Genomic DNA, 26184 nt, shown 5'->3' on the forward strand with positions numbered 1-26184 from the left:
AGGCAGAATCAATTTTCATTTATTCCTTGAAAAATGTTTAAGCAGTTTTATTGAGCTAGTTATGATATGAGAGCTTTATTCTGTTAAGTGTGCTCAGAGGTGTTTCGTGGCTAGTAACTGCAAAAGCTATAAAACTATCTTTCTGTTTAAAATGCATATTAAATTATAATTCTGTGAAATTTTTTGCTTGAAGTAAGAATACTAAGAGAAAAGGAAACTATATAAAATATATTGTTATGCAGTTATTTAGATCATCTTATATTACAGCAAATTTTTACTAAATGTAAAAGCTGCAAGCTATATATTATTGCACATGATTGAATCAATGTGATTATGTGCTTTTGAGTATAACAATAAAATATGTATGTAATAAATTAAAAGAATACAATTACTTTCTAAATACCTACTTCCTGAATTTTCTCTTAAGTAAATTATTTGACTGGAATTTACTTTGCATACCATATCTTTGATAGTTAGTTTAAAAAGCTATATTAAAATCTATATTGATTCAACATTAGAGCATGTCATTTTTATTATTTCTGAATATGTTTAAATTTTGATAAATCAAACAGAAAAAGAATCACAGCATTTTCCATTCATTTTCATGTTAGTGTTTGCAAACAAATACAAAAATAAACAATTAGTTGTAAGGGAAAGGACATAAGGAATGAAAACTAGTAGAGGAGAGGAACTTCAAACTATAATTTTCCTTCCTTCCTCATTGATTTAAACATCAGAAATTTCTATGTCAGACGGAAGTTTTAAAACATAGGGTTATAGTGGACTGGATTAAACTCAAAATGCCACTCAGCACCACTCTTGTTGTTAGGTGGGTGAAATATCTTTTTTTCTGGCATTATTATTTGTTCATACTTGCCAATGTGCTTCTTTAAAAAATATTTTTAATTTTATTTGAAAGGCAGCATTTCATAGAGACAGAGGCAGAGAGAGAAAGAGAGAAAGAGAGTCTTCTATCTGCTCATTCACTACCCCAAATCACTGCAATGGCCGGAGCTGGGCTGATTCAAAGCCAGGAGTCAGGAGCTTCTTCCAGGTTTCCCATGTGGGTGTAGTGGCCCAAGGACTTGGGCCATCTTCTACTGCTTTTCCAGGCCATAGCAGAGAGCTGGATTGGAAGTGGAGCAGCCAGGACTTAAACTGGCTCCCATATGATATGCCGGCATTGCCCACAGCAGCTTTACCTGCCCCAGCAATGTGCAAAAGCAGGGTGGGAAATGGAGATGGTAGGTATGGCAGATTTCATATCTCTTTCAGTTACAAAAAAGCACTCTATTTTTTTTTCTTAGTGAGTTGCTCCTTTTCACTTTTCTTTGCATTCTGGTCTGTGAACTTCTTGCTCCCACTAAGCCTATATTGAAATATCTATTATGGATGATCTAAGAGCACAACTAAGGATGCAACAGCCAGAACTTTGGTGTCTCATTCTGGTGCACCCTGTCATTAAAGATCCATTGACTGATCTGCCAGCATTTTTGGTGTCACACACTTATCACCTTATAAATCTCTCTATTGTAAAAAACCTTATATACACTTGTCAAATTGAGTTTCCTAAGAAACTAATTTTACAATTTCAGAAATCAAACTGGTTCTTCATGGTTCATTGCTTCTAATCTTAACTTCTCTGAGTGAGTGGTCTTCATTATAATCTTAACTTTTTGTAAAATTCCCCAAAGCTGCTTGATTTAGTTGCTGTCCTTGTGATCAACCAAATGCCTGCTACTTCCTATCCAATATCCCTGCCCAGAAATCAAGGACAAAGAGAGAATTCTAAAAAGAGTAAGAAAAAGGTGTCAAGCCATATATAGGGAATCCCTATTAGACTAACAGCAGATTTCTCAGAACAAACCCTATAGCTCAGAAGACATTAGGATGATATACACAAAGTCATAAAAGAAAAAATAATGCTAAGAATACTATGTCCAGCAAAACTTCAGAAATGAAGGGGAAATATAGCCTTTCCCACATGACCAATGAGTGAGGAAATTCACCACCACATGACCAGCCCTGTTAGAAATAACTGGAAGTGAAAGGACCATAACTACCATCATGAAAACACAATGAGGTCCAAAACTCATAGTACAATGAATACACATGAGATATAAAGAGCAAAAGCAAACATTATCATAACAGAAAATTACCAACCCTCTAAGATAAATACTAAGAGGTAGCAAGGAACAAAGAGTATATGAAACAATCAGAAAATAACTAACAAAGTGACAGGCATAAATTCTTACTTATCAATGATAACCTTGTTTATAAACAGATTAAATTCCCTCAATCAAAAGATATAGACTGGCAAATTGTGTAACAACAACAAAAAAAAAAACGACCTAACTGTATGCTGCCAACAAGAAACTCACTTCACTGGTAAAGACATACATACACTGAAAGTGAAGTGTTGGAAAAAATATTATACACAAATTGAAATCAAAAGTAAGTAGAAGTAGCTATACTAGTGTCTGATTAAAGTAGATTTTAAATAAAAACTATAAAAAGAGATAAAGTAGGTTATTGTATATTAATAAAAAGATCAATTCAATAAGAAGATATAACTACAATGCTAGCTGGAGACTTAAACACTCCAGTTTTTTTTTTAATTTATTTATTTGAAAGTCAGATTTATACAGAAAGGGAGGAGAGGCATTGAGAGAGAAAGGTCTTCCATCCACTGGTTCACTCCCCTTTTTAGTTCTGTCTATTATTGTTTACATACATTTAGTCCTATTTATATGATCATTTGATCACTTGATCCTATCTATATGGTCACTTTACCACTTAATCCTATCTATTTGGCCTAACAGACACTTAAGAACATCTCATCTAACAGCCTTGGAATGCAAATTCTTCTCAACAACATATTAAATATTCTTCTCCAGTTTATACCATATGTTAAACATCAGATAAAATCTCAGTAAATTCTAAAACCTGAAATCATATCACATAGCTTCTCTTCACAGAATAAAACTAGAGATCAAAGCATAAGAATAATGAAAAATATAAAAATACATGGAAAATGAACAACATGCCCTTGAATAACCATTGGGCCATTGAAGAAATTAAAAGATAAATAAAAATTTTCAAAGCAAATTACAATGAAAACAAAAATTATCAAAACCTGTCAGAAACAGCAAAATCAGTATTAAGAAGTTTATAACAATACATGCATAAATTACGATTTCAAATAAGCAATATAATGGTTCATTAAAAGGATGCAAAAAGTAGAAATGAAACCCAAAATTTGTAGAAGAAACAAATAAAAATCAGAACAGAATAAATGAAATCCAAGCAAAAAAATACAGAGTATCAACAAAATGAAAATCTAGCTTCTTAAAAAAGATAAGGAAAACAGACCTGTAGCTTGCCTAACCAAGAATAAAAGACGTAAATGTCAATACCCTTTCATGATATATATCTTAATAATTAAGATATAGAAGAAATCCCCCAACATAATTAAAAATTAAGTCAATATTATAACAAAAGGGAAAAAGTTGAAAGTATTTCCTATAAGATATGGCATAATACAATGATGTTCACTTTCACCATTCCTATTCAACTTATTGTTGGAACTGTTAATAAAAGCAAGTAGATTAGAGAAAGGATATTCAAATTGGAAAGGAAAAAGTGTGGGTCACATGAATTTTATCCATCAAAAAACCTAAGATTTCATCAAAAAGCTGTTAGAACTGATAAAGGAGTTAAGTAAAGTTCCAGGATGTAAAATTAACACACAAAAGAACATCTCTTTACATTCCAATGACAAGCTTGCTGAAAAAGAAATCAAGAAAGCAATTCCATTCACATTCCCCCTCAAAACAAAATATGTAGTGATAAATTTAACTAAGGGAGTGGATTATCTCCACAACAAAAAAAATTATAAAACAAATTACAAAATTCAAAGATACCAAAAACTGAAAAACTATTCCATATTCAAGATTAAAAGAATTAATGTTAAAATGGCCATACTGATTATATTTCTTTTTGTGTAAGTATTGGCAATTTGTGTTTCAAGCAATTGTTCTGTTCATTTAAGTTATCAAATTTTTCTGCATAGTGATTTTAGTAGCCCCTTCTTATCCTTAAGTTTCCATGGAACATTAATGTTCATTTCCAATGATGGCCACTCTTTGATTTCTGATACTGGTAATTTCTGTCTTTCTCTTTTCTTAATGAGCATGGAGAGAGGTTTATGAATTTGTTATTTCACTGAAGTATCTTTTGGTTTTGCTGATTTTCATATATTATTTTCCTATTTTTCAATATTATTCATTTATACTTCAATTTTCATTCCTTTTCTTTTTCATGCTTCAATTGTTCTTCTTGCTACAGTTTCTTAAAATTTATTATCTGGGAACATTCTTCATGTGTTTTGTGAACATTCACAGTTTCAGGTGTATTTTGTTGTCCTGGCTTAAGCCAGGAATTCCATCCTGGTCAACCATGCAGCAGAAAGACAGAGAGATGGATTGAGAGGGGAGCATCTAGAATTCCAAACAGCACTCCAAAATGGAATACAGGTGTCCCAAGCAGTGGCATACCCTGCTTTGCCAGAATGCCCACCCTCATTCTATAGGTTTTTGAAGTGTTATTTTGCAGCTCTGAATTTAGGTGTATACACAAATTTGCTAGGTTTTAAAGCAATGGCTGCCTAATCATTAAGTAATCTTCCTGTTTGTCTCTGATAATTTTCCTTGTTCTGAATTCCATTTATCTGAAATTAGTGTAGTACCTCCAGCTTTCTTTCAATTAGTTTTAACATATCTTTTGCTATCGCTTTATTTGAACTTGTCTGAATCAGTATATTTAGTGAATGTCCAAAAGACAAGAGGTAGCCAAATATTGTTATTATACTCACTTTGTCAATCTTTATCTTTTAATGAATATATTTAAACGATTCACATTTAAGCCTTTAAATAAGAAGATGGTTTTCATCCTATTTCACAATGGTTACTGTTCCTCTTCCCTGTCATAGCTAATAAGTGATGTTTCTAAGCCCTCTACTGTGAAAAGTTGGTGGGATTCCTCAAGATAAAGCAAAGTATTGGATCCCTAAGTCCATGTTGCCTGGGAGTTTCCCATTCAGGGTAGGAATGGCCTCCAGCCACTGGGTAAAATTGCCTTCACACAAAGTTACCCTCTAAGTGCTTCAGCCAGGGCTCTGTTCCAGATAAGCAGGTCCCAGCTGTGATTCCAGCTTTACGACCTTTGATGATTCCTGGGTGCTCATTGCATTGTAACTGCAACTCCTTAGTGTGCCCAGAGAAGCTGTTGATATTTGTTTTGTTTAGCTTATTATTGTGGTAATGAGGAGAGTAATGACTTTCAAGTCTTTTCATTTCCGAAATGATACTTGAAAGAACTTCCACTTTGACTATGACATTGTCTAAATAAGATCGGCTTTGGAGCCTCCGGTGATTACTGACACCATAAATAAGAGTGTCAATTGTTAAATCAACAACAGGAGTCACTGTGCATCTACTCCCCATGTAGGATCTCTGTCCTTAATGTGTTGTACTATGTGAATTAGCGGTATAACTAATACTCAAACAGTACTTTACACTTTGTGTTTCTGTGTGGGTGCAAACTGTTGAAAACCTTACTTAGTATATACTAAATTGATCTTCTGTATATAAAGATAATTAAAAATGAATTTTGATGTGAATGGGATGGGAGAGGGAGCGGGAGATGGGATGGTTGCGGGTGGGAGGGAGGTTATGGGGAGAAAAAGCTGCTATAATCCAAAAGCTGTACTTTGGAAATTTATATCTATTAAATAAAAGTTAAAAAAATAAAAAAAGAAAAAAAAAAGAAAAAAATACGAAGAGTGGGAATAAGAGAGGTAAGAGATGTGCAATTCGGGACATGCTCAAGCTGACTTACCTCAAATGGTAGAGTTAGAAACATACCAGGGGATTCCAATTCAATCCCATCAAGGTGGCATGTACCAATGCCATCTCACTAGTCCAGGTGATCAATTTCTGTTCACAATTGATCATAATGATAGGACTAAGAGCCAAAGGGAGCACATAAACAAGACTAGTGTCTGCAAATACTAACTGATAGAATAAAAAAGGGAGAGAACGATCCTACATGGGGAGTGAGATACACAACAGACTCATAGAATGGCAGATGCCCTAAACAGCACTCTGGCCTCAGAATCAGCCCTTAAGGCATGTGGATCTGGCTGAAAAGCCCATGAGAGTATTTCAGGCATGGAAAGCCAAGACACTCTGGGGAAAAAAAATAACCTAAATGAAAGATCTCTGTGAGTGAGATCCCAGTGGAAAGAGCGGGTCATCAAAGCAGGAGGTACCTTTCTCTGAAGGGAGGAGAGAACTTCCACTTTGACCATGGCCTTGTCTAAATATGATCAGAGTCGGTGAACTCAGGGGGCTTCCATAGCCTTGGAAGCTCATGACAAGAGCCTAGGTTGATTACTGATGCCATGAACAAGAGTGTCAATTTGTTAAGTCAACAACAGGAGTCACTGTGCACTTACTCCTCATGTAGGATCTCTGTCCTTAGTGTGCTGTACATTGAGATTTAATGCTATAACTAGTACTCAAACAGTATTTTTCACTTTATGTTTCTGTGTGGGAGCAAACTGTTGAAATCTTTGCTTAATGTATGCAAACTGATCTTCTGTATATAAAGAGAATCGAAAATGAATCTTGATGTGAATGGAAGGGGAGAGGGAGTGGGAAAGGGGAGGGTTTCGGGTGGGAGGGACGTTATGGGGGGGAAGCCATTGTAATCCATAAGCTGTACTTTGGAAATTTATATTCATTAAATAAAAGTTTAAAAAATATAAGAAAAATTTTAAAAAATGGCCATACTTCCCCAAGTGATCTACATGCTCAATGTAATCCCCCATCAAAAGATCAATAAAAATTCATTCTCCATAGAAATAGAAAAATAAATCTAAAATTCATATAGAAACACAAAAGTCCCAGAATAGTCAAAGCAGCTCTGAGGAAAAATACAACTAGAACCATCACAGTAACATATTTCAAAACATATTACAAAGCTATAGTAACAGGGAGATTGTCAGAAGAGAGTGGAACAGCAGGTGGAGGTTCTGAGTCTTGTGGGGGAAAATGGATAATTAGCTAGCAGAGGGGATACAAGCCAATGGTGGAATCACAAGTTCATGAAGAGTGGCCCAGGAGCAAAGAGGAGGGAGAGGTAGCAAACGTGTGAGTCCATGGAACTGCGAACAGTAGCAGGTGGAGAAAGTTGGTGAACTGCACTGCATTTGAAACTCGAGGCAAGAAGAAGAAGAAATTGTAGGGGAATGGGCAGGGAAGTTGTACATGCCATGGTCCTCCTGTGTCTCTCCCTCTCCCCTCAATTGGACCTACAGGCAGCAGGGAGAAATCATATTGATTGTTTAAATTTTCAAGTGCAAGCAGGGAACCGCCACGGCTGCCTCCCATGCACCCAAGCATCAACTGTGGGGGCCACCTCACAAGACGGCCCACCCAGGAACAAGGATCACAACATTTCAGAGGGATTTCCTCCCTACTACGCAAGCTGTACAACAAGGAGTAGTCCCCAACAGTGAAAACCCGAGCTCGACTCAGGCACCAGTGAGAAGCGCCCTGGTTCTAGTAGCAGGTTTAGTGCACCAAAGCCCTGGTCTCCATCAGGATCTAGAAGTAAACTGAGCTCCAGGAGGTAGAGCTGTGTGCTTCCACTTGCAACACACAGACACATAGCAGCACATAGCTGAGGGAAATCAATTTAAAAAACAAATAAAAACAACCAGAAATGCTGAAGAACAAAGGAATGATCCCGAATAAGGAAGATTTTATGAATTCACCAGAGGACAGATACAATTCCTCAATAATGGAGGCTTAAGAATGCATAGATGATATGCCAGAAAAAGAATTCAGAAAATTAGTAGATTACTTAGAGCAATCAGAAACAAATTCATGATCTAAATGAAAAGCACTCCCAAGAAACAGATTTTAAGAGAAGCCAGAATGAAATACTGGAATTGAAGAATTCAATAGACCAAACAATAAATGCAGTGGAATCTCTTAGCTATAGAATAGATGAAACAGAAGAAAGGATATCAGAACTAGAAGACAAACTTCAGGAAATAATATAGTCAGATCATATACAAGAAGAAATTAAAAAATTAAAAATCACGGTTGGAGAGTTACAAGATTTTATCAAACAACCAAACTTATGGATCTAGGATTTCCAGAAGGTATGGAAAGAGAGAAAGGATTAGAAGGACTTCTTAACAAAATAATAAAGGAGAATTTCCACAATTCAGAGAAAGAAAGAGACATCCAAGTATAAGAAATACACAGAACTCCCAATAGAGAGAACCAGAAAAGCACTTCATCATGACACATTGTAGCAAAACTCAGCTCAGTATAACACAAAGAATAGATCTTAAAATGTGCACCAGAGAAAAAACAAATCACATTCAGAGGAAACCCAGTTAGACTAACCCAGGCTTCTCATCACAAACACTACAAACAAGGAAACAATGGTGAGACATATTCCAAGTCCTAAGAGAAAAAAAAACCTGTCAACCCAGAATACAGTACCCTGAAAAACTCTCATTTATGAATAAAGGAGAAACAAAGATCTTCCACAACAAGCAGGAACTCAAAGAATTTGTAACTACATGCCCAGCCCTACATAAAATGCTCAAAAATGTTTTTGACCAAAAAAAAAAAAAAAAAAAAAAAACCACATAGAAACAGGAACATCACTACAATAGAAGATGAACACAGAAAAGGACACAGCAAAAGTAAAAATGAAATCCAAAATACATAAACAGGACAATTTAAAGAAACAAGGCAGGGCAAAGACAGTATTTAACAGTAGCCACACAAAATGTAAATGGTCTCAACTCCCCAGTTAAAATAAAGACTGGCTGAATGGATTAAAAAAAAGTAAACCCAACTGTTTGCTGTCTACAAGAAATACACCTTACCAACAAAGATGCATGCAGTCTGAAAGTGAAAGGATGGAAAAAGATAATCCATGCAAACAGAAACCAAAAAGAGCTGGTTTGGCCATCAAATATCAGACAAAATAGACATTAACACAAAAATTGATAAAACAGACCAAAGAAGGACACTATATTATGATTAAAGGATCAATTCAATAGGAAGATATGACTATTATAAATGCACATGCACTTAATTACAGGACACCTGGGTATTTAAAAGAATTCTTAAGGGACTTAAAGGGAAATATAGACTCAAATACAATAATAATGTTGGATTTCAGTACTCCACTTTCAGCAATGTACAGATCAACCAGACAGAAAATCAACAAGGAAACAACAGAGCTAATTGACACCACAAACCAAAGAGACCTAGCAGATATCTACAGAGCCTTCCACCCCACAGCTACAGAGTACACATTTTTTTCTCCAGTGCATGGATCTTTCTCTAGAATTGACCATATGCTAAGCCATCAAGTGAGTCTCAACAAATAAAAAAAAAATCAAGGGACCAGTGCCGTGGCTCATTTGGTTAATCCTCCACCTGCAGCGCCAGCATCCCTTATGGCCACCAAATTCTAGTCCTTGTTGCTCCTCTTCCAGTCCAGCTCTCTGCTGTGGCCCAGGAGGGCAGTGGAGGATGGCCCAAGTGCTTGGGCCCCTGCACCCGCACGGGAGACCAGGAGGAAGTACCTGGCTCCTGGCTTCGGATCGGCGCAGCGCCAGCCATGGAAGTCATTTGGGGAGTGAACCAATGGAAGGAAGACCTTTCTCTCTGTCTCTCTGTCTGTCTATAATTCTACCTGTCAAAGAAAAAAAAAATTTTTAAATTAAAAAATGAAAATCATACCAGGCACCTTCTCAGACAACAATGCAGTGAAGATGGAAATTAACAACTCAAGAATCTCTACATCATATGCAAACATATGGATAATTAACAACATGTTCCTGAACAAACATTGGGTCATAGAAGAAATCAAAAGAGAAATTAAAAAAAAAAAAATTCTGGACTAATTGGGATTTATCACTGGTATGCAGGGATGGTTCAACATTCGCAGATCAAACAATATGATACATCACATTAACAAATTGAAGAACAAAAACTGTATGATTATCTTAATAGATGCAGAGAGAGCATTTGACAAAATACAACACCCTTTCATGATGAAAACTCTAAGCAAGTTGGGATTAGAAGGAACATTTCTCAGCACAAACAAGGCATTTTATGACAAACATATGGCCAGCATCATATTGAATGGGGAAAAGCTGGAAGCATTCCCACTAAAATCCGGTACTGGACAAGGATGCCGAGACCTGGAAGTTTTAGTCAGAGCCATTAGGAAAGAAAAATAGATCAAAGGGATACAAGTTGGGAAGAAGGACACTTTAAGAAACAATGACCTGAACAGCCCTTGTCTTGACTGTCAAGGAACAGTTTCTTATTTTTACTATTTTTATTTTTTATTTATTTCTTTTCTCTTCTTAATACTCTATGTTGAACTCTTTACTTAACATAATCATATATATATATATATATATAAAGTCAATTGAAAATAGATCTTAGTAAAAAATAAGAGGGGGAATAAGAGAGGGAGGAGGCAGTTTCTAATTGTGAAGTTGTAAAATTCCATCTTAATTGTTAAAGTGATCATATTAAGTTTTAGAGAGACCATATAAATAATATCAAGTGCCTGGTAATAACAGAAGACAGAATTAAAAAGGAGGGAATGTCCAACATGGGAAGCAGTCAACACAGCAGACTCATAGAATGACAATTGCTTTAAGTAACACTCTCACCTCAGAATCAGCCCTTAAGGAATTCAGGTCTGGCTGCAAAGCCCATGAGAGCAATGCAGGCATGGAAAGCCAAGACACTGTGGCAAAAATATCCTGCATGAAGGATCTATGAGAATGAGACCCCAGTGGAAAGAAGGGGCCATAAAAGAAGGATGTACTTTTCTCTGAAGGGAGGAGAGATCTTCCACTTTACTTATGGCCTTGTCTGAATACTGACAGAGTTTGTAGTCACAAAAGGCTTCCATAGCCTTGGCAGTTCATGTCAAGAGCATCGGATGATCACTGAGGTCATAAATAAGAGTGCTAATTGTTAAACTAATAACAGAAGACATTGTGCACCTACTCCTCATGTAGGAATTATGTCCTTAATGAGTTGTACTATGAGAATTAACTGCAAAATTTTTTCTCAAACAGTAGTTTTTACATTGCGTGTATGTGTGCAAATTGTTGAAATCCTTACTTAGTATAAAGTTGGTCTTCTGTAAATAAAGTTCATTAAAAATGAATCTTAAAGAAGAATGGGATAGGAGATAGAGTAGGTGGTGGGACTGGAGCTGGGGAGGGAAGGTGGTTATGGGGGAATAGCGACTATATTTATAAAGTTGTACCTATGAAAATTGTATTCATTAAATAAAAGCTTTTGACAAGGTCATAGTCAAAGTGGAGGTTCTCTCCTACCTTCAGAGAAAGGTACCTCCTTCTTTGAAGACCTGTTCTTTCCACTGGGATCTCACTCACAGAGATCTTTCATTTAGGTCTTTTTTTTTTTTTTCCAGAGTGTCTTGGCTTTCCATGCCTGAAATACTCTCATGGGCTTTTCAGCCATATCGGAATGCCTTTAGGGCTGATTCTGAGGCCAGAGTGCTGTTTAGGACATCTGCCATTCTATGAGTCTGCTGAGTATCTTGCTTCCCATGTTGGATCACTCTCCCCTTTATTCTATCGGTTAGTATTAGCAGGTACTAGACTTGTTTATGTGCTCCCTTTGACTCTTAGTCCTTTCATTATGATCAATTGTGAACTGAAATTGATCACTTGGAATAGTGAGATGGCATTGGTACATGCCACCTTGATGGGATTGAATTGGAATCCCCTGGTATGTTTCTAACTCTACCATTTGGGGCAAGTCAGCTTGAGCATGTCCCAAATTATACATCTCTTCCCTCTCTTATTCCCACTCTTATGTTTAACAGGGATCACATTTCAGTTAATTTTCAAGATAAGAGTCGGAGAACTCAGAGGGCTTCCATAGCCTTGGAAACTCATGACTGGAGCATAGGGAGATTACTGATGCCATAGACAGGAGTGTCAATTTGTTAAGTCAACAACAGGAGTCACTGTGCACTTACTCCTCATGTAGGATCTCTGTCCTTAATGTGCTGTACATTGTGATTTAATGCTATAACTAGTACTCAAACAGTATATTTCACTTTGTGTTTCTATGGGGGTGCAAACTGTTGAAATCTTTAATTAATGTATACTAAACTGATCTTCTGAAAAGAAAGAAAGAAAGAAAGAAAGAAAGAAAGAAAGAAAGAAAGAAAGAAAGAAAGAAAGAAAGAAATTATCAATTCCCAACTTGACTCTCACTGGGATTAAACATGACAATAGGTCTGATCTGATTTCATCATCATTTTAAAAATCATCTATTATTTTTCACTTATGTTTCTGTGTGGGAGCAAACTGTTGAAATCTTTACTTAATGTATACTAAGCTGATCTTCTGTATATTAAGAGAATCGAAAATGAATCTTGATGTGAATGGAAGGGGAGAGGGAGTGGGAAAGGGGAGGGTTGCGGGTGAAGGGACGGTATGGGGGGGAAGCCATTGTAATCCATAAGTCGTACTTTGGAAATTTATATTCATTAAATAAAAGTTAAAAAAATGAAAACTACAAAAAAAATTAAAAAATAAAAGCTTTTGAAAAAAAAGCTATAGTAACCAAAATGGCATGAAAAGCAACACATAGATTTTTTAATTTTTGTAACTTTCATTTTTTTTAACTTTTATTTAATGAATATAAATTTCCAAAGTACCTCTTTTGGATTATAGTAGCTTTCCCCCCCCATAATCTCCCTCCCACCCACAACCATCCCATCTCCCACTCCCTCTCCCATCCCATTCTTCATCATGATTTACTTTCAATTATCTTTAAATACAGAAGATCAACTTAGTATATACTAAGTAAAGATTTCAGCAGTTTGCACCCACACAGACACACAGAGTAAAGTACGGTTTGAAATCTAGTTTTACCATTAATTTGCATAGTACAACACATTAAGGACAGAGATCCTACATGGGGAGTAAGTGCACAGTGACTCCTGTTGTTGACTTAACAACTGATACTCTTATTTATGACGTCAGTGATCACCTCAGGCTCTTGTCATGAGCTGCCAAGGCTATGGAAGCCTCTTGAATTCAGCAACTCCGATCTTATTTAGACAAGGCCATAGTCAAAGTGGAAGTTCTCTCCTCCCTTCAGAGAAAGGTACCTCCTTCTTTGATGGCCCGTCTTTTTTTTTTCTTTCTTTCTTTCTTTTTTTTTTTTTTTTTTTTTTTTTGACAGGCAGAGTGGACAGTGAGAGAGAGAGAGAGAAAGGTCTTCCTTTACCATTGATTCACCCTCCAATGGCTGCTGCGGCCAGCATGCTGCGGCTGGTGCACCACACTGATCCGAAGCCAGGAGCCAGGTGCTTCTTCCTGGTCTCCCACGGGGTGCAGGGCCCAAGAACTTGGGCCATCCTCCACTGCACTTCCGGGTTACAGCAAAGAGCTGGACTAGAAGAGGAGTGACCGGGACAGAATCCGGCGCCCTGACCGGGACTAGAACCCAGTGTACCGGCGCTGCAGGCAGAGGATTAGCCTATTGAGCCACGGCACTGGCCTGATGGCCTGTTCTTTCCACTGGGATATCACTCACAGAGATCTTTCATTTAGGTCATATTTTTTGCCACAGTGTCTTGGCATTCCATACCTGCAAAACTCTCATGGGCTTTTTAGCCAGATCCTAAGGCCAGAGCAACACGTAGATTAATAGTAAAGAATAGAGGTCCCAGAAATTAATCTGCATTCACACAGCCATCTTATTTATTATAAAAGTATCAAGAAATACAATGGAGAGAGGGGCCAGCGCTGTGGCGCAGTGGGTTAATCCTCCCCCTGCGGTGCCAGCATCCCATAAGGGTGCCTATTCTAATCCCAGCTGCTCCTCTTCCAATCCAGTTCTCTGCTATGGGAAAGCAGTGGAGGATAGCCCAAGTGCTTGGGCCCCTGCAGCCGCATGGGAGACTGGGAAGAAGCACCTGCCTCCTGGCTTCAGATTGGCGCAGCTCCAGCTGTTGCGGCCATTTGGGGATTGAACCAATAGAAGAAGACCTTTCTCTCTGTCTCTCCCTCTCACTGTCTATAACTCTACCTCTCAAATAAATTTTAAAAATAAATAAATTTTAAAAATCTTTAAAAAATACAATGGAGAGAGTACAATCTTTTCAATAAATGGTGCTGATAAAATTTGATGGACATATGCAGAACAATAAAACTAGATCCCTACTTGAAATGATTAAATTACTAGAAGAAAACATAAGAGAAAATAAGACATCAGTGTAGCTAAAACATTTTTGCCCACGATCCATGAAGCACGGTCAACAAAAACAAAAATAGACAAATGAGAATATGTCAAACTAAGAGACTTCTGCAGAGCAAAGAATCAACAGAGTGAAGAGACAACCAGTAGGATGGGAAAGAATATTCACAAAATATTCAACCATCAAGGGTTATGCAAAGTTAAAAAATGATTTCACTGAAGAGAGTGAAATAATGTTCAACAGAGTTTGAAGGGCAAGGGGGAAACAGAAGGAAAGATGTCAGATAAGTGGTACTAAAACACAGTTGGATAACAGGTATTTGGTAATGAAGTATCAGCTGTTCTGTAGCCTGGTAACGTAAACTACAAAAATCTATGATACATTGAAAAATTACTACAAAATGAAAGTCCAAATTTTCTCAACACTAAGAAATGATTAATGTTTGAGGAAATGGAAATGCTAATTACCCTGACTGAATCATTAGACATTGTATACATGTATCAAACTATGGTGCTATACCTCATAAATATGCACAAATATTATGTGTCAAACCAAGTTGTGAGGAACTGTTTAGTCTGGTGGTTAGGACACCCACATCTCATATCAGAGGGTTTGGTTGATGTTCCAGCTCCTGATTCCAGTTTCCCAGTAATGTAGACACTGGGAGGCATTAGTTCAAATAGTTGGGTTCCTGCCACTTATGTGGGAGACCTGTACTGCATTCCTAGCTCCTGGCTCCAGCCAGGGGTCAGAGCCCCATCTGTTGCTGTCACATGGGGAGTGAACCAAGACATGGGAACTCTCTTGCCCTCACTCTAAATCTATGTCTATGCATGTGCCTCTCAAATTCATACAGAAATTTACAAATTTAAAAGACATTAAAGCTTCATTGAAATATTTTAAAATAATCTCTCAGGTAGTGGGTCTGGGGAGACTTGGGGAGAATGACATAAGCAAGTGAACGATTTATTATTAGGTACAGGACTCTTGAAATCATTGACCTTTGACTTCAATAGCAGTGACATAAGAGATACAAAAGCCACACAAAGCCTGAGATCTTTTGGGATTAAAGAATTCCAAAGCCTCCAAATCAAAACTTATTTTTAATGTTGTTTCCCTTTGGCCATAAAAGGTTGTCCATAGCTACCAATTATTTGGTATTATCTAAGACTTTCTTTGAGGGATGAAATGAGGTCAGATTTTATAACTGTTCCACATTCACCTGAAAGGTATGAATTTAATCTGCTTATTGCTGGAAGCACTACATGCATATGTATGTACACACACACACACACAAATGTGATGAGGTTCTCCAAATCTTCTCAAATGTTTTCCCAGTTTGATCTTTAAATTCTATTAAAATTTGTTAAAATTCTTAAGTGGAGATTTTTCAGTTTCTTCTCTTTTTTTTTTGTACCTATTAGATTTTTGGCTAAGCATTCAAGATTCTGTTTACAAGGTATTCTTGGCTCTTTTTGTCAGTGAATCCCAGTGATGTAGCACTATGATAGGACTGTGTCACAGGTCTCAGATATATTGGACTAGAAACATGCTTGAGAACTACTGGCATGGTTGATGCCTAGCAAATTACTGGATAAGTGTGATGAGATGGTAGAAATGGGCCGGCACCGCGGCTCACTAGGCTAATCCTCCGCCTTGCGGCGCCAGCACATCGGGTTCTAGTCCCGGTCAGGGCGCCGGATTCTGTCCCAGTTGCCCCTCTTCCAGGCCAGATCTCTGCTGTGGCCAGGGAGTGCAGCGGAGGATGGCACAAGTGCTTGGGCCCTGCACCCCATGGGAGACCAGGATAAGTATTTGGCTCCTGCCATCGGATCAGTGCATCGCGCCGGCCGCAGCGCGCCGGCTGCAGCGGCCATTGGAGGGTGAACCAATGGCAAAGGAAGACCTTTCTCTCTGTCTCTCTCTCACTGTCCACTCTGCCTGTCAAAAAAAAAAAAAAAAAAAAAAGAGAGAGAGAGATGGTAGAAATGATGTCTGCATTGCTCACATGTACAATTGTCAAGAAATGATTCAGGGCAGCAGTTTTGCCTCTAAGGGTTTGAGGACAGCAAACCACAGCCAGGACAGTTGCTACAAATCTGCATAATCCATTGTCAAATATCCAGTTCCCAACTTAACTCATGAAAAGAGTGCTTCAGGGCCTGCACTGTGGTGCATGGAGTTTAAAGCCCTGGCCTGCAGCGCCAGTTTGGGTCCTGGCTGCTCCACTTCTGACCCGGCTCTCTGCTGTGGCCTGGGAAAGCAATGGAAGATGGCCCAGCTCCTTGGGCCCCCTGATCCCACATGGGAGGCCTGGAAGAAGCTCCTGGCTCCTGGATTCAGATCAGCTCAGCTAAGGCCATTGTGGCCATTTGGGGAATGAACCAGCAGATGGAAGACCTTTCTCTCTAGGTCTGAAGTGTGGGGAAATCAGCAGTACCAAAAAAAAGGATAAAGAAAATAATATATAATAGTATAAAAATTATATTTTAGCGCATTTTGTGTTTTGGCATTATTAGAGTACTTTATATTGCTTATATTGATCAATGATAGCAATCTTACAGATTTTCATATATCCTCTTTATAAAGAAAAACCAAAGACCAAAATACCTAATAATTTATTCAATTTTAAGTAATTACTAAAAAGCTAAGGCAAAGATAAAAAAATAATGTCAATATCATTCAGGCAAACATATTGTAAAGTTGATGATTTGGTTTATTATTGTTGCATTGGCAGCCATGGAGTATCTCAATAAATTGTCTTTGAGTGACTTGGAAGAGAATCTAGGGAACAGAGTCTCACTTTAGAATGTAAATTGTCAGAAGACAGGGGAACATCCGTCATTTAATCTCAGTAAACCTGACTGATAAGGAAGAAACATCAGAAGAGAGATAAGGATTTAATTGATAAAGAAGTAGCAGTAACATATTTTGGATAAGTAAGGAGGAGTTTGATAACTTGTAGGTGATACAGTGACCTCATTTTTATCTATGCTTAGACATAATTATGAAGCGGCCTTGCTTTATCTCCTTTTATCATGATCTCAAAGTAACCTTGTCTGTGGTTAGTATTCTGTGAGAGTATTCATGGCTGGTCAGAGAAAAATCAGACTAGCTGTGAGTCAGACCAGCTTCTGAATGTCAGGTATTGCTCTGTTTTTTGTTCCTAATGAGAACTCAGATCATATTTATTCTAATTACACCATACAAAGAAAATGGAAAGAAAGTTGAGGAATAATTTCACATGTCTGTTTTCCACCACTCCATTTACTATTAATAGTGGTACAGTGAGTAATATCAGATAACAAAATGTTCTGTTTCTCAAAAGGGAAAAATAAAAGTCAACCAAACTTAAGGATTCTATTCTGAACACAGAATGCTCAATCAAAAAGAGATATTCACCAGTTACTTTTTCATCGAAAGACACTTCCTTTTTACCATAGGGGGAAAAAAAAGGAAACTTGTAAAACAACATAGAAGTAACATTTGACAAAAGCTGTCTACTTAGGTCTGAACTTTTCTGCCTTCTCTCCTTTTAAAATTCTAGAACACATGCTAAAAGAATAAAGGTTGGCTCAGATGGCTGTAAAATTAAATAGATCAGAGGGTAAGGTGAAAAAGCAATGATCTGGTCTTCCTTACAATGGAAAATGGTCTTTGTGCTTCATTAATGCAGACAGCTGTCATTTATCTGTGACGGAAGCCAGAGGACATAATTCCTAAAACAATATATCCAGTTAAATATGGAGATAAATCCAGAGGACCTAGTTTAGTGAGAAGCAAGTAACTACACAAATTTTTGCATGAATTATGTACCAAGTTACTTGGCAAAATTTGATGAAATTTTAAGGAACATATTCCTTCTTAAAACACTCAACCATTAAGAGTGGGAAGAGATGTGCAATTCAGGACATGCTCAAGCTGACTTACCTCAAATGGTAGAGTTAGAAACATACCAGGGATTCCAATTCAATCCCATCAAGGTGGCATGTACCAATGCCATCTCACTAGTCCAGGTGATCAATTTCTGTTCACAATTGATCATAATGATAGGACTAAGAGCCAAAGGGAGCACATAAACAAGACTAGTGTCTGCAAATACTAGCTGATAGAATAAAAAAGGGAGAGAAAGATCCAACATGGGAAGCGAGATACACAGCAGACCCATAGAATGGCAAATGCCCTAAACAGCACTCTGTCCTCAGAATCAGCCCTTAAGGCATGTGGATCTGGCTGAAAAGCCCATGAGAGTATTTCAGGCATGGAAAGCCAAAACACTCTGTCAAAAAAAAAAAAAAAAAAAAAAAAAAAAAAACCCTAAATGAAAGATCTCTGCAAGTGAGATCCCAGTGGAAAGAACAGGTCATCAAAGAAGGAGGTACCTTTCTCTGAAGGGTGAAAGGAGGAGAGAACTTCCACTTTGGCCAGCGCTGCATTTCACTAGGCTAATCCTCCGCCTTATGGCACCGGCAAACCAGGTTCTAGTCCCGGTCAGGGCGCCGGATTCTGTCCCGGTTGCCCCTCTTCCAGGCCAGCTCTCTGCTGTGGCCAGGGAGTGCAGTGGAGGATGGCCCAAGTGCTTGGGCCCTGCACCCCATGGGAGACCAGGATAAGTACTTGGCTCCTGCCATTGGATCAGCGCAGTGCGCCGGCCACAGCGCGCTGGCCACGGTGACCACTGGAGGTTGAACCAATGGCAAAGGAAGACCTTTCTCTCTGTCTCTCTCTCACTGTCCACTCTGCCTGTCAAAAAAAATAAAAATAAAAAAAAATAAGAACTTCCACTTTGACTATGACCTTGTCTAAATATGATCAGAGTTGGTGAACTCAAAAGGCTTCCATAGCCTTGGCAACTCATGACAAGAGCCTAGGGTGATTACTGATGCCATAAATAAGAGTGTCCTCATGTAGGATCTCTGTCCTTAATGTGCTGTACATTGAGATTTAATGCTATAACTAGTACTCAAACAGTATTTTTCACTTTGTGTTTCTATGTGGGTGCAAACTCTTGAAATCTTTACCTAATATATGCTAAACTGATCTTCTGTATATAAATAGAATTGAAAATGAATCTTGATGTGAATGGAAAGGGGGAGGGAGAGGGAAAGGGGAAGGTTGCAGGTGGGAGGGAAGTTATGGGGGGGAAGCTATTGTAATCCATAAGATGTACTTTGGAAATTTATATTCATTAAATAAAAGTTAAAAAAATAGTATTTATAGACAATATGGTTTGTTGTTTGGGAAAAATGAAGGTGATAGTATTTATAGAGTGATTCCATGTTCTACCAAAGGCTAGTCTGCCACTTATCAGCTATGTGAAGTGATCAAATGAACTTTCAGTAATCTTCAATTTCTTAAATAATAAAAAATACTCACCTCATCATCTCTACAGACATTACTGGAATCACATAAAAATACTTATACACTCAAAAACTCACATATCTCTAAATTAATCCTTACTGATTTATTCACAAATAAGGGATATTTTTATACTTTCACAATATTTCCTTCAGTATGACTTTACACCTTAAACTCAGTATGATCAATATTGTATAGTACTTACTGAGCATGGATTCACATGCCAAATGTTTGAACCTCACATGCTACTGTGAAAAGTTAAACACAACATCATTTGCTTTCTGGTACAAATAAGCAGAATAAAAGTAAGTGAATTAAATTTTTAAAAGCAATAAACAATTTATTCATTACTCTACTGTTTACATGTTTCAGATGATTAAATTAGGACCCAGCTCAAATCAGTAAGGAAAAATTAAATGATAAAATCATAGTATAGCTAAATTACTAAGGAACTGTTACTTTTATTTTTTTTTAAATTTTATTTAATTAATACAAATTTCCAAAGTACATCTTATGGATTACAATGGCTTCCCCCCCCCCATAACTTCCCTCCCACCCACAACCCTCCCCTTTCCCGCTCCCTCTCCCCTTCCATTCACATCAAGATTCATTTTCAATTCTCTTTATATACAGAAGATCAGTTTAGCATATATTAAGATTTCAACAGTTTGAACCACACAGAAACATAAAGTGAAAAATACTGTTTGAGTACTAGTTATAGCATTAAATCTCAATGTACAGCACATTTAGGACAGAGATCCTACATGAGGAATAAGTGCACAGTGACTTCTGTTGTTGACTTAACAAATTGACACTCTTGTTTATGGCCTCAGTAATCACCCTAGGCTCTTGTCATGAGTTGCTAAGGCTATGGAAACCTTTTGAGTTCACCGACTCTGATCATATTTAGACAAGGTCGTAGTCAATGTGGAAGTTCTCTCCTCCTTTCACCCTTCAGAGAAAGGTACCTCCTTCTTTGATGACCTGTTCTTTCCACTGGGATCTCACTTGCAGAGATCTTTCATTTAATCATTTTTTTTCCCCAGAGTGTCTTGGCTTTCCATGCCTGAAATACTCTCATGGGCTTTTCAGCCAGATCCACATGCCTTAAGGGCTGATTCTGAGGCCAGAGTGCAGTTTAGGACATCCGCCATTCTGAGTCTGCTGTGTATCTCGCTTCCCATGTTGGATCGTTCTTTCCCTTTTTTATTCTATCAGCTAGTATTTGCAGACACTAGTCTTGTTTATGTGCTCCCTTTGGCTCTTAGTCCTATCATTATGATCAATTGTGAACAGAAATTGATCACCTGGACTAGTGAGATGGCATTGGTACATGCCACCTTGATGGGATTGAATTGGAATCCCTGGTATGTTTCTAACTCTACCATTTGAGGTAAGTCAGCTTGAGCATGTCCCAAATTGTACATCCCTTCCCTCTTTTATTCCCACTCTTAAATTTAACAGGGTTCACTTTTCAGTTAAGTTTCAACACTTAAGAATAACTGTATATTAATTACAGAATTCAACCAATAGTATTAAGTAGAACAAACAAACAAAAAACTAAGAGGGGATAACGTATTAAGTTGTTCATCAACAGTCAGGGCAAGGGTTGATCAAGTCACCATTTCTCATAGTGTTCATTTTACTTTAACAGGTTTCCTTTTTGGTGCTTGGTTAGTTTTCACCAATCAGGGAGAACATATGATATTTGTCCCTTTGGGACTGGCTTATTTCACTCAGCATAATGTTTTCCAGATTCCTCCATTTTGTTGCAAATGACCAGATTTCATTGTTTTTGACTGCTGTATAGTATTCTATAGAGTACATATCCCATAATTTCTTTATCCAGTCTACTGTTGATGGGCATTTAGGTTGATTCCAGGTCTCAGCTATTGTGAATTGAGCTGCAATAAAAATTAAAGTGCAGACAGCTTTTTTGTTTCCCAATTTAATTTCCTTTGGGTAAATTCCAAGGACTGGTATGGATGGGTTGAATGGTAGGGTTATATTCAGGTTTCTGAGGAATCTCCAGACAGACTTCCTTAGTGGCTTTACCAGTTTGCATTCTCACCAACAGTGGGTTAGTGTCCCTTTTTCCCCACATCCTCTCCAGCATCTGTTGTTGGTAGATTTCTGAATGTAAGCCCTTCTAACTGGGGTGACGTGGAACCTCATTGTGGTTTTGATTTGCATTTCCCTGATTGCTAGTGACCTTGAACATTTTTTCATGTGCCTGTTGGCCAACTGTTACTTTTATAAAACATTCCTAGACTATGGGGATCAACAGCAAGACAATTTCACTGAATTTAAATGCAAAATGAAATAGTAAAAATTTGACTTTTACTTCTGTTGTTCTTCAAAATTATTATAGTACTTTAATTTTAGAATTCCTGAAGATAAAAGATAGACAATGAATAAATTCTGAGGTCATTTGTGATCAATATACATAGCCTTGGAAACACTGCTGTCCATAACAACTCTAGTGTCAACACACCTTTGCATACCTTTGCAGAAATCATAACACAAATATGATCTCTGTTATGCCAGAAATTTTAATGATGGTTTAATACCAGTTTGGCACAGATCTTCATCTGTTCCTTTTACTAGGCATCAGGTCAGAGCCAAAATTTAGATTGCAACAGGTACTTAGGAAGCGATTTCTCAAAGAAAGATGTCTACAAACTTGTTTACAACATGTTCTTTGTATCTACTTTAAAAGCATGATTTTAGATTCCTGGCTTTAAATTTATAACACCTGTTCCTGATTATAACTTCTTTTGCCATTAAACTTTTAAGTCTTTTAGTGATAGATTTCCCAGGAGTTATTTCATGATAGGGACCCTTTAAGACAACATCTCCATTTCTGAAATTAACACTTTAATTTTGTATATAATTCCTCCTCTCCTGAGTTATCTAAATAATGGAAGCCCATGATTACTTAATTAATATGAGTATAGTATTAGCTATCATTACACTACTCTATTATTTGAGCTGAGAAAATACAGCTGTTGACTCAATCTACAGGTGCAACCTTGTTCTTTTTTCTCTGATACATATAACAGCTGTGCCCTTTAGTTCAACTCCGCACTGTTCAAAGGGGAATCTTCTACAGAATCAGCTCTTGCTGGAGGCCATTGCTTAATTGGCCACCCTCTCATCCAGATCTATCAATTCTCAGACTATACTTCACAGGTGCAGTGACGTGGAGGCATAGCACTAATAACAGAGAGTCTCAGGAAAATGGTTGTGGTTATGATCAAAAGATAAAGAAATATGTTGTTTTCTCTGATCCTATTCTCTGGCAGGTTCAAGCAGAAGAGGCAGTAGAAGTGATCTTAAATGATCCTTAATATTGGATTTTTGCTGCTGCTGCCTCTGCTGTTGGTGATAAGAAGTGACAGTTGTGGTATCAGCAGCATCTTACTCAGTCACACGTTGATAAGTGGAAGATTCTGGAGTTTATTCCTTCAATAGAGATTAATTGAATACCTTCTAGGGGCCAGAATCTCAGCTAGAATTACTACCGGCCATATAACACAGGGATTACCATTGTTCTTTGCAAACCATACCCACCCAAATACACAAAGACAAACTGATCAACATTAAGTAAGAAACAAAGTTAATTGTACTGCTGAAGCCCAGTAAGATAGAGAGGTAAGGGAATATCTGCAAGCTGGAATATCTGGATACTACACCATAATACTATCTGGAATCATGTCATCACTCTCATGATGTGACTTTATGTGTGGGTGAAATTATTTACCACTGACTTAACTTGATAACTGTGATCCCAAATGGCATTTATAAGTAGCATCAGTAAAATGATTGATGGAGCAATCTTCTGAATATTATAGTCCATAATTGTTGGTATCTAAAGTAATTGTGGAATTTGAAGTAAATGGACTCTCCTTCTGGAATCAAGGAATGAAGTTATTGAAATATAAGCAACAATTAAAAATGGAATATCATCCCTGTATAAATGTTACAAAGAATAAACTGAAAGAGATGCAAGGAGGAGAGCTGAGTGTAGACAAATGTTCAGTCTTCTCAGAGTAGAAGAATATGCATTTAATTTTAAAGAAAAAGTAGAGATAAAATTAAGGGAAAAATCTATATCTTCGGTTTCTATTTCTTGATTTGAAAGTTCCAAGTTAATACTAGAAGGATCAATTTATTCTAGACAGTGTGCATGGATTTTAGAATAAACTGTACTAAGTAAAAGTGGGATGTTATATGTTAAATCTGTGAAACCTAGCCACAGGCATCTGAGTCTTACATACAACTTGTATACAACTAATCAGGTACGACTTTTCTGGAACAAATGTATTCATTTAATGAGCACATGTACTCATTAAAATGTGTTCACTAATAAATATAATTGTGTACACTGGCTTACTTTAATAAGTAAAACAAACAATTCCTGTCTTCGTGGATATCTTCCAATACAATAAAAAAAGTAAATAGTAAAAATAATGAAAAATAATTCTATATTTTTAAAAATGTGAGTGATAGAAAAGAAATAAGCAGGTTTCTGTGATGAAAATTCTGAATTGAAGGAAGGGGAAGATAGGATAAGAAGACATTTCTCAGGAGGAAATATTTAGTCAAAGAGAAAGAGGTAATTTTGAAAACAGAAGGGAAATTGTGCATGCAAACACCCTAAACAGGCAGCTTTCTGAAGCCCTTGCAGGAAAATTTCATTTTATTTTATTTATTTTTGCAAAGGCTCTGAAGTCATGCAGACCTGGTAGTGTTTGCAGAGCAGACACGAATCCAGTACAATGAAGTGGGAAAACAGCAAGAAGTGAGGGTGTCAAGATTGGCAGGGGCCTATTAGATTCAATAACTCTAGACTAAGTGCAACTGAAGGTACTTTCAATAAATGAAAGGTGGCAATATCAAATGTATGCTACCAAAAGCACTACTCAAAAGGAAGGAAAGTGGTAAAAGGCAGAATCCTCATCAGGGGCTACCACAGTCATCAGAGCAAGAGACAATGAGGGCTGGGTCCAAGTTGAAGGCCCAGAAGTAGTTTTAATGTTTATATTAGAAGCAAAGCCCACAGGACTGGCTCAAAGATTGCATGTGAGGATGCATAAGAGGGGTACCAAGGATTGAGCAAATGGGAGAATGAAAGTGCCATGGAAGGATTCCTTTTCATGGGAGAAAACAAAACTGAGTTTTTAGCCACTGTGGTGGCCTGAATGTATTTCTCCTCCCAAAACGTATATATTGAAATGAAACCCCAGAGGGGATGGCATCAAGAGGTGGGGCTTTGTAGAAATGCTGACATCACTTGAGTGGAGTCCTCATGAATGGGATTCATCCTTATAAAACAACCCTGAAGAAGCTCAAAAACAAATTTCAGAGATGTACAGGGGTTAGCAAGTGGTGATCCAGGCTTGACCACTCAGAAATATAAAGGTTGAAGAACCCTCAGTTATTTTGGATTTCCCCTATGATTGTCACAGGGCTTCTCAGTGTCAGCCCTCCAATTTTGTTTCAGAAACAGGAAGGCATCACCAGGAGGAAAAGAAGTGTTTGTTTTAGGAAAGCAAGAATTTCCCAGATGCTCAGATGTCCACGTTTTTTGATGTTAGGTCAAAGAGTCACATAATCATGGATAAAGCAAAGAAACGCCAGAAAATGCAAGAATTTGACAAGACAATCTGCTGCTAAGGACATAATCATGGAGTAGCTCACGCAGAGGAAAGGATGAAAAGATACTGAATAGGCAATTAGCAGTGGCTGCCTAATGAAGCAACAGAATAATCATCTCGGAGAGAAAGAAAGAATGTGTTGGCAAATTTCAGAAGGATTTTCTGAAACTACTGGGGTCTAGGATGATTAATTTCAAGTAAAGGGTGATGATGATATGTAGAAGTACTTCCACTGAAGCTCCAATTCAGCTCCCGGGTACAGGCACAGACAAGGTGAAGAAATCAGACTGCCAATGGTTAGCACTTTGGAGGCCCAAGAAACAATATTGCTAGAGTATGTTTTAAACGAATAATTGAAAGACTGTGTTGAAGACTGGAAGTAGGGCAAGCAATGTGGGAGCAGTCTTGCAGGGCTGGCAACCCACATGGGTACCAGGCCAAGTTCCAGCTGCTCTACTTCAGATCCAGCTCCCTGCTAATGCACTTGGGAAAGCAGCGGAAGATGGCCCAAGTCCTTGCACCCCTGCACCCACATGGGAGATGCAGAAGAACCTCCTGGAACCTGGCTTCAGCCTAGCCCAGCCCTGATAGTAGCAGCCATTTGGGGAGTGAACCAGTGGTGGAAGATCCCTCTCCTTTCCACTGTCTCCCCTATCTGTCATTCTTTCTCTCTAGCTTTGCCTTTCAAATAAATAAATTTTTTTAAAGAATGCAAGTAAAACATAAACAGTAAGAAAATAATGGAAAGCATGTGATGATAGAGGTGCATTTTGAAATATGTTATGCCAAAGGATAA

The sequence above is a fragment of the Oryctolagus cuniculus genome, chromosome 14 (genome assembly GCF_964237555.1).
Source record: "Oryctolagus cuniculus chromosome 14, mOryCun1.1, whole genome shotgun sequence".
NCBI lineage: Eukaryota > Metazoa > Chordata > Mammalia > Lagomorpha > Leporidae > Oryctolagus > Oryctolagus cuniculus.